This window comes from Sceloporus occidentalis, unplaced genomic scaffold, assembly GCF_023333645.1.
Source record: "Sceloporus occidentalis isolate IW3139 unplaced genomic scaffold, rSceOcc1.0.p SCAF_1, whole genome shotgun sequence".
NCBI classification, from domain to species: domain Eukaryota; kingdom Metazoa; phylum Chordata; class Lepidosauria; order Squamata; family Phrynosomatidae; genus Sceloporus; species Sceloporus occidentalis.
In genome coordinates, this window is record NW_028316981.1 from 189302800 (window position 1) to 189311374 (window position 8575).

The window sequence follows — 8575 nt, forward strand, 5'->3', positions numbered from 1 at the left end:
ACAGTATCCTCAGCACTTTTCTCCAGGACCACATCTCAAATGAATTGATTTTCTTCTTATCTGCCTTCTTCACTGTCCAACTCTCTCATCCATACATGGTGATGGGGAAAATAATGGCTTGGAGAATACAAACAATACTAGCAACTAAAAAAACCTTCTCTCCCTCTTCTAAAATTCAATTGCTAGGAAAGGACATTTGTTGGGTAGAGGAAGAAGCTGACCTTTTTCCTGAAGACTTGCAAGCTTGGTTCTGCTGTGATCATAAATCCCCTGGCTGAACCTATGACCAGATGCATCTTGTTCCTTAATTCTTACCATATGTCTTCCCACTTGAGTCACACTTTTGAATCCAGTTCTAGTGGGTGGATCTCAAGCACCAGTAAGAAAAAAAACTCCATCAAAGTAGACTGTTACAAGGAATGGGACAATCAGACATGGAGATGTGAGATAGTGCTGTATCTTTCTGTACAGAGCAGTTCCCATCATGTTTCAACTCATGTTCCTGCCGAAGAATGTTATTGGTGCCTTCACAACTGCCAATGATAGTGAAAGCCTTTGAAGGGGGTAGATGCACAGGACATTTGCTATGCACTAGTTCTGACACTCCTTGCTGCATGAGAAAGAAAGGAGAAAATGTACTTCTGCCTCACCCCATCCAGGAATGATTTTAGGCTTGCCCATCACCAGTATGCAGCCCCTGACACATCCTCAATGGAATCTGGCCTTCAACAGAGGAGGAAAAATTCCCTTAGCCCTGTTACAAAGGGAGAAACAAAAATCCCTTTTTTGGTCACAGCCTCATCTGAAGTACCTGAACCGAAAATTGCTTTATTTTCTAGGAGGGCAAAGGGTAGCTTCAGATTATAAATTCTCCTTTTAATTTAATTTACTCCTGCACTGCTATTAGAAAGTCAACACTACAGCACTGGGGGCAGGGAACATAATTAACTTGGTTAGCTCAGGTTCCAGACGGTTTCACTATCTCCTCTATATATTTGATAACAATATACTGGGGCTGAAAAATAGGCACTTCAGAGTAAGAAAACAGCAAAAGTGTAGAATTTGCTCTCCAAGGGCACACTTGAATCAGCTTTATACAACAAACTACAAAACCCACAAAAGTGATACTTTTATTGGCTAACCAACGTGCAGAAAATATATCTTGAAAAGCTTCCAAAGCTTCACTAGCTTCTTCATCAGACAAAGATGTTAAAATCACAAAACAAAAGTGACAAGTGTTCTAGTCACAGGCCTAAATTTTGTCGCGGGTCATTTGTCTTCTGTATGATTTTTAACATTTCTACCCAATGAAAAAGCTAGTGAAGGTTCAGGTGTTTGCACAGTATATTTGCTGCATTTTGGGTAGCCAATAAAAGCATCAACCAATTACAAAGTATGGGCATCAGGCGACAAAATAGCAAGAAATGTCTTGAAGGTGGTGATAAAACTGGTATAAATAACAAAAATAAAATAAATTAAAAATAATTGCTAATTCCACCCTATGCTTTTGAGGCAGGAGGTCCAAACTGGCTGTGACTAACCAGGAGATATACCATTAGCAAGGTCAAAACATATATAAACAGCAACAACTAAGGTTGTGGCACCAGTGAAAAGTGCATTGGTTTCCATGATAACCTTATAGGTATAGCTCTGTCAATGGAGCAGATGTGTTTCTAAGTAGTACTTCTTTAACAGAAAATTTGGTAACAGAGGCAGAAATAACTTGGAAAGAATAACAATAGGACCCTCAGTCACAAAAAAGAAGGGCTGTTCAATACGCTCCAGCAATTTTTTTAAATCCAAAAGTAAGAATATGAATGTGTGAAATGAAACAACTAGATCAGGTAAGTGTTGGACAAGTCAACAAAAAATGTTTGAACCTTCTGTTTGAACTTGGAGGTTTTTTTCCAAAATATATCCAGGGATTATTCTTTCACCAGCCCCTGCTTTTCTTACGATTTCCATTTTGGCAGCCATACATTTAGGTTTGTACCTTTTCAGTTTGGTGTGCGTGTGCGTGTGTCTTATCTCCTTCCTCCTTTTCTCTCTGTTTTACATTTCTCACATATCCAGTAGGGATTCTAGGGATAGCTGCTGTCTACTTTGCCTTTTATACAACCTGCTGTTTTCCTTGCTTGATGTACAAGCACACATGGCTACAGTAGGATGGCTTGACTAGAATCCCATCTTTTCCCAGTTTGAGCTTCATTGCATTGTTCACTGCAGACATGCTGCTGCATCCTGTGTTTCTCCAGCCCTCCTTCAACATCCTCCTAATGTTGATGCCGCTTTAACATTTCCAGCTAGACAGTGCATAAGGAGGAATAGGAGGTGGGCTGGCTAGACATAAAAAGACTGTGTAAACAGGAGCTTAATTATCAGAGGCTTTATTGTGAGACATGCCTGTGTTACAAAAGGCATGAAAAATAAAAACAACCTGTATTGTAATGCATTTGTGGTTACCAACATTTGTGGTGTGGCCATTCTTGAAATATTAGATAAAGTTCTCATGACCTTTTCTCAAAAATGTACATGCAACCCTCCATATCCATAGATTTTATTATCCATGGATTCAAGCATCCACGGTCTGAAAATGTTCCAGAAAGATACAAATTCCAAAAAGCCAACCTTGGTTTTGCCATTTTATATAAGGCACACCATTTTACTATCCATTATATTTAAAGGGGCTTTAAACTTTGAGACAACAACAGGTGAGGTCCCTGATGTGTGGAGCCAAGGCAAATGTCCGCGTCTTGAAAAGGGGGAAAAAGAGGACCTGGCCAAGTACTGACTGGTCAGCGTTCCGTCAATAGCAGGAAAGGTTCTAGCATAGATCCCTGAACAATTTATAATGCGAACATTTAGAAAATAATGTTGTAATAACTAGGACTCAGCATGTTATTTTTTCCCCAGAAACAAATCAGAATAATTGCATATCTTTTAAAACAAAGGTACAAGATTTCTAGATCAGGAGAATGTTATGGATATAGTGTATCTTTATTTCAGAAAGGCTTTTGACAAGTTCTCCCATGACATTCTCTGGAAAATGTGGTCTGGGCAATATTATTCTTAGGTAGTTTTGTAGCTAGTTGATAGGCCAAACTTAAAGAGTGTTTACCAATGGTTTCTCATCAATCAATCAGAAGTAACAAGCTGGGTGCTTACCATTCTGTCCTGGATCCAATTTTGTTCAACACCTTATAAATGATTTGGATGACAGAGCAGATGACACCAAGCTGACAATAGCTAATACCTCAGAGGACAGGATTAGGATTCAGAATGATCTCAAGAGATCTGAGAGTTGGCCCAAGCTAAGGAAGGAAGGAAGGAAGGAAGGAAAGAGAAGTATGGCGTGACACATACCTGCATTTTGTAGCATGCTGGTGGCGATACTAGAGTTAGGGAGCGCACACCATTCAGACACTCCCTAACCCTAGTACGTACTCCATACGTCAAAATGGCGGTGCCCTGTACACATGGGCGCTGCCATTTTGATGCAACGGACGCTTCGTGTCCGCATGTCCCGGCACCTTTGTGATGCCACAAGTGCATCATTGGCGTATTGCAGCATCACAAAGGCACCACAAGAACCCACCTTTTGCGGGTTCTTTTTGTTCCATGATGGAGCCGTGCAGTTTGTCCGCTGCGGCTCCCTCGCAGAGCAAACCAGGACAGCGGGAGACCACCCTTTTTGGGCGGTCTGTATCCTGCCTTTTTCAACAGTGATAAATCTAAGGTAGGAAAAAATCAGATATGCAAATATATGATGTGGCTTTACAGCAGCTCATATAAAAATAATCTGGGCATCTTCATAGACCAGAAGTTTAACATGAGTCAACAGTGTGAGGTGGCAGCAAAAAAGGCCAGTGCAATCCTAGGCTGCATCAACACTACCAACAACAACAACAACAACAACAACAACAACAACAACAACTATTATTATTATTATTATTATTATTATTATTATTTTACCCCACCTTTATTCCTAAAATTGGGTCACAAAAATGGCTTACAAATTAAAACAGTACAGTCAAAAACATACAAATGCACACATTAAAATAGTATTAAACTAGTGCAATATTAAAACACTGCTCATTTAAAAAATAAAATTTAATCAAACGCTAAAAGCACTTAAAAACAGTACACATTAAAACAGTTAAAATACTAAAACACATTGAAACATTAAAAATAAAACTACATACATACTCTTAAAACTTCAAAAACCAGCACCATGTAGCATTAAGAGGCCAAGCTGAGCTGTTTGTGAAGGCTTTGTGGCACAAAAACAGTTTAACTTGCCACTGGAAGGAAGGAAAGGACAGGACCATCCTGGCCTCTTTGGGGATGGAATTCCAGAGCCTAGGAGCAGCCATTGTGAAGGCCCTTTCCCTTGTTCCCACCAAATGAGCCTGAGAAGGTGGTGGGATCGAGAAAAGTGCCTCTCCAAACAATCTTAAAACTCTAATGGGTTCATACAGGGAGATATGGTCTTTCAAATAATCTGAACCCAAGATGTATAACAAGAGCATGGTGTCCACATCAAGGGAAGTAACAGTAGTGCTCTATTCTGCTTTCGTCAGATTTCACCTGGACTATTGTGACCTGTTCATAGAATCATAGGCGCGTTACAGACCTCCATAAGGGACGTCCTCAGGACGTCCTAGGTTTAAAAAGGGGTGTCACTTCTTGATGCCCTCAAGCCTAATACGTCCTGAGGACGTACAAGATGGCGGCGCCCCATCTACATGGGGGCCACCATGATGGCCTCACGAACGCGCCGCCTCCAAACAAGGCGGCGCGGATGTGATGTCGCACCGCGCGAGGGCATTAGTGCGCCCTTGCGTCAGCGCAGGAAGGAGCTCCGAAACGGAGCTCCTTCCTGGTCTTGCGTTGCTGGGCGCAGCCTTTAGATGGCTGCGCCAGTGACGTAGAGGAGAAAGGGTCCAAGAGGCCCCTTTCTTCTCCTCCCCGCCGCCGCAGGGTGTCCTTGGGGCTTGAAGACCCAAGGACACCCCTTTCCAGGCCTCGGGGAAGTGGCCTTTTGCCACTTCCCTGCGGCCTGGAAAGCGGCGGATCAGGGCCTCAGCGGCTGCCGCTCTAGCCACTGAGGCCCTGATCCGGTGGAGAAAGGGACGGGTGCAGGCCGCCGCTTTTCGGCGATCTAACGCGCCTCAGATTTGGAAGAGACCACACGGGCCATCCAGTCCAACCCCCTGCCATTTGGGAACTCTCAATCAAAGCATCCCCTGACAAATGGCCATCCAGCCTCTGTTTAAAGACCTCCAAGGAAGGAGACTCCACTACACTCCAAGAAAGTTTGCTCCATTATTGAACAGCCCTTACTGTCAGGAAGTTCCTCCTAATGTTGAGGTGGAATCTCTTTTCCTGTAGCTTGCATCCGTTGCTCCAGGTCCTAGTCTCTGGAGCAGCAGAAAACAAGTTAGCTCCCTCCTCAGTATAACATCCCTTCAAGTATTTAAATAGGGCTATCATATCACCCCTTAACCTTCTCTTCTCCAAGCTAAACATCCCCAGCTCCCTCAGTCTTTCCTCATAGGGCATGGTTTCCAGACCCTTCACCATTTTAGTCGCCCTCCTTTGGACACGCTCCAGTTTCTCAATGTCCTTTTTTTCATTGCGGTGCCCAAAACTGGACACAATATTGCAGGTGGCGCCTGACCAAAGCAGAACAGAGTGGCACAGATTGTTGGATGTTACTGGGGATATATGTTGTTATTTCATTGTATTATTTTTGTATGTTGTGAACCGCTATGATCTACCCAGAAATAGCGGTATACAAATAAAATTTTATTATTATTATTATTATTATTATTATTCTCTTGATCTAGACACTATACTTTTATTGATGCAACCTAAAATTGCATTGGCCTTTTTAGCTGCCGCATCACACTGTTGAATCATGTTCAACGTGGTCTACTAGGACTCCATGATCCCTGAGAGACAATAATGATAGCTATTTTAAAGGTATACCATGTATGTGGTAGAGCATGCTTGTTTCCCGTTGCTCCAGATGATAGGATCCAAAGCAAGGAATTCAGATGATAAGAAAAGAGAGATTCCAAGTAAACATTAGGAAGGACCCCTGACTCTAAGAGCTATTTGACAGTGGAATAGCCTACCTTCAGAGTTTAGATGGTCACCTCTCAAGGTGCTTTAGCACAGTATTCCTACATGGGAAGGCATTAGTCTGGATGGCTCTTGCAGTCCTTTCCAGCTCTATAATTCTATGTTCTCTAATTGATTCACATAGGCTGGCAAGGCTTTCTGATTCCCAATCGTTTGTACGTGGTTGGACTGAAAGAGGAGGGTATTGCATCGCGGGGATGGAAATGGTGTTAAAAATAGTTGGAATATGGTTGAAAATGTGTTTCTTGATTCTCAGAAAACCTTGTTGCGGAGAATCTTGGCAGTTCGGGATATGCTCTGCACAACATTTGCATTTTTTGAACAGGAAAGAACATTTTCTGCACAGAAATACTGTTTTTACTGCACAGGAATGCTATTTTCTGTACAGAAAATGCTGTTTTCGCTGCAAAAATACAGTGTGTGAATTTTGTGCAGTATAACCACTGAACTACTGTAAATTGTCTTCAAAGATGCACAGTTTTCATAGACTTTCTTACAGTTGTAAAAAACTGCTAAAATGACCCCTACTTGCTTCAAGAACAAAATTAGTGAAGAATTACATCCCTATTACATGGAAGGACTGTAAGATCTTTTTATTTCTGGTCTGCAGATGAAATTCCTGTATTCAGTATTCTATGGTTCTATGTTCATGTCTCTTGGATCTCATGGATGTAATGAAACTAAAGATAGCATATCAGTCTGCTGATAACCTCTGTGTGTTGCGGGGAGGATTGTGGTTTATAATGTTATGAATGCTATAGAAAAAGTGGGTTGAGACGTTAGGTGGACTTGATAGACACTCGGTTTAATCCTGCAGGGACTTTAAGTGATTAAGCCTGATGAACTTTAAAAGATTTTTATTTAAAAAGGAGGGGAGGGAGAGCTTGAGTTAAGACATATTTTGGAGACTGGGGGAATTGCTGTCATTTTTGGGTAAAGCTAAATAACAGCCAAATGGAAGAAAAGATCAGATAAGAAACTGTGACTTCAATATCTTCGTGATGATGTTTTCAAGAAGTACAAGTGGTTGGAATAAACAACCCTTGTGCTGGAGAAGCACGTTCTTGCAGGCTTATCATGTCCCAACACTTTCTGTTTGTTTGTGCCTATTTCTCTCCCCCAAACCCACACCTCCCACATCTATCACTGGCACACCAATTGCATGCTCAGGAAAGACACATGTAACTGACTTGCTTTGAAATGCGCTGGTTGGGCTGCCTGCAATGCTGGTCAGGGAATATTCCTAATACTGTATCTTTGGAAAGAGGAGGTCAGGAATATTCCTAATGTCTTTGGAAACAGAAAGGAACTATGCTTTCAAGGTGCCAATGGCCCTGCTGTATTTTTAAACAAACAAACAAACAAAAAACATTAACCCAGACTAACATCTGATTTGAGGAAAAGCTCTTGTACCATTTGCTCTTACCCAACCTTCATTTACATGTTTAATAGGGTTTTATATTCAACTCCTCCATCCCAGACACCACTATCAACAGAGTTTGCTTATCATTTGGCCAAAGAACATAGTCACTTCACTGTCTTTGCAATAGTTGTACAGGGGAAGGCCGAGGTAGGCTCACTTTTATGACTGATCTCCGTCAGTGATACCTTTATTGGCCATGCAAAAGGCACAAATATACTTGTTACAAACCAAACAGGAAAAGAGATGTTAGATGCCTGCATGTTGTTTCATTCCTTAGTAAAGATGGTATACTGGGGAGGATATATTTTGTACAGACAGGAAACAGGGTACAGGCAGGCAAGTGCAACAGGGAAACCATGAAGAGTGGCCTGTGGCCTGGGTCCTCCAACCAAGGTAAAACATTTTTCTTATTATTATATTTGGACTGAATTTGTATGTTTTACCTCTACACCAACAAAATGTTCCTGATGCAAAAACGTGGAGACTTCTTGAAGAATCCATTGTTCTCTGTCTACAAAGAGGCCTGTGACCTTGCTGGAAAGGAAACATATTGGACTGAAAAAGAGGGGTCCCTGTTGAGATGCAAATGGACTTTAAATTTTCTGGACTTCGAAAATCTTCCTTTTGCCACATGGCCAGAAGGAGGAGGAGCCTGTCTGCACAAAATATGCCAGGCTCCTTCTCTAGGTTTGCAATTGTAATGGTCCAACTACTGGGAGTAACTCCCTCTCTTTGGTCATCAGTTAGGTGCCGGTTGTATCTTGCACACCCAGGGAACAAGGAACAACCATTGTCACAGCATAAGGTTCATCCTTCTTCTTTGGGTATGTCACGCACCCAGAATCCAACTGGATACACCCCTGCAGCCAATCAGTAGATGAACGGACAGAGCTATACCTGGTTGCTGTTGTGCGTTCAGGTGATGGGTATTGCATAAAGAGGTACTGGCTACCTCCTCCCTGAACATCCTAAATGTACGTATGTTAGCAGTTGGGACTGCACCGG